This window comes from Dendroctonus ponderosae, unplaced genomic scaffold (assembly GCF_020466585.1).
Source record: "Dendroctonus ponderosae isolate FM_Combo_2020 unplaced genomic scaffold, Dpon_F_20191213v2 Dpon_F_20191213_4, whole genome shotgun sequence".
NCBI classification, from domain to species: Eukaryota; Metazoa; Arthropoda; class Insecta; order Coleoptera; family Curculionidae; genus Dendroctonus; species Dendroctonus ponderosae.
In genome coordinates this window covers 9,674,156-9,675,912 of record NW_026018611.1, presented here as the reverse complement: position 1 = coordinate 9,675,912, position 1,757 = coordinate 9,674,156, and positions in this window count along the sequence as shown.

Genomic DNA, 1,757 nt, shown 5'->3' with positions numbered 1-1,757 from the left:
GTGTGGAGTTTGTATAGTTTGTATAGCAAGCCGCTATGCCAGACACTATCAAAAGCCTTGTTGATGTCCATGAGTAGACATGCCGACTTTTCGTCAGTTAGGTGAGTTGTTTGTATGTTGTTGGTCAAAATAAATAGCGGATGAATAGTCGAGTGATATTGTTTGAAGCCAAATTGGTAGGTTGGTATATGTTTTCCGGGAGTAATGTAATAGGTCTGTTTTCCATGTTTTCGGAATTTTGTTATTTCTGATGAAGTTGTTGATTTCAGTAAGGATGAGTTTGTGGGTTTCTTGGGTTAAGCTTTTCAGGAGTTTTGCCTTTATTTTGTCTTTTCCCGGTGCTGTGTTTTTGATATGTGATTCATCGTACTCTGTGTCTGTGATTAGTTTGTAAGTATAGTTTGGTGAGTTGTTAAAGTAGTTCAAGTACCAGTCATTGATCATGTTCCAGTTGTCATTGTCGAAGTTAGGGTTTGTCGATATGCTGAAGGCCTTTTGATAGTGTCGGGCGAATGCGTCAGCTTTCTCTTTGTCTGTGTAACGTTCTATTCCGTTTTCGTCAATTGTGTCAGTAGTGTTAGTTTTTTTGTATTGAGCTAGTTTCTTAATTTTTCGCCAGTATGTTTTTCCTTTGTCTTTTTGTATTTCCTTACATGTTTCTAGCCATTTCTCTTGTCGGTATTGTCTAATCAAAGTTTTAAGTCTCTGTTGAGTTGGTTCAGTGTCTTTTTTAGGTCGTTATTTTAGGTGTATGTATATAGTCTGTACAGTTCTCTCTTATGTTTTATGAGTCTCAGTATGAATTTGGGTATAGTGTGTCGGTAGAAAACATTTTTTATTTCCGGGCTAAGTTTTCCTATGGCTAGCGAAATTTGTTCTTGTATGGTTCATATTGAAATGGGCTGTGCTTGCGACAGAATGTAGTCATGTATATGTTGTTTTACTTTGTCTATGTCAGTCTTTGTTAAGTCTAACTTTTTCTCTATAGGAGGTGTACTGAAGGTAGGTTGCGTATGTGGTAAGTCTATGTTTAACGTAATAGCCAGGTGGTCGGATCCAAGTTTGTTGGTTAAGTTTATGTTGTTGATGGTGTTTGTTAAGTTTCTTGTGTATAGTAGAACGTCTGGTGTTGTGTCTGGATTTCCGGGCATCACAAAAGTTGGTGGGGTGTGCTGTTTTATAAAGTCTAAATTTTGTAAAAATCTTTGAAGCTGTTTTGTTTTTGAATTATTGAATATTTATAGACGCTTGCTTTGGTCAGTGTATTTTGTTCTAGGTTGGAGTGTGGGTGGCTGTATGTCAGAAATATGTGTATCAGGTCGTTTAAGTAGGGTATGGTAAAATGTACACAGTCGTTCAAAGGGTTGTTGATATTGGGAGGGTTTGCTTTGCCTAGTTTTGTTACAGGTTTGAAAAGAACTGAGGCCCCGCCCCTGGCGTGGTTGGTGGAATTGCCATGTCTACAGATGTACTGCCAGTGCCTGTATGTTAAAGTCTGTCCTATTTTAGTTTTAGTATTTTGTGCTGATTGTGACCCAAGAACGTTGTGGGGGAACAGTGCTCACCGAGACTTCGACCAGTCAACATCGTGCTAAGCATCGCGCTCTGCAGTGTTTTTCAGTGTTGATAATCAAAGTCAAAGCTGTCGCTTGGGTTTTCCCACTTGGGTTTTCCCACTTGAGTTCTTGTGTTGCTAGCTGAGAATAGTGTGCTTTTTAGCGCGCTTCACAGCAATCAACCAACCTTAAGTGTTTTTT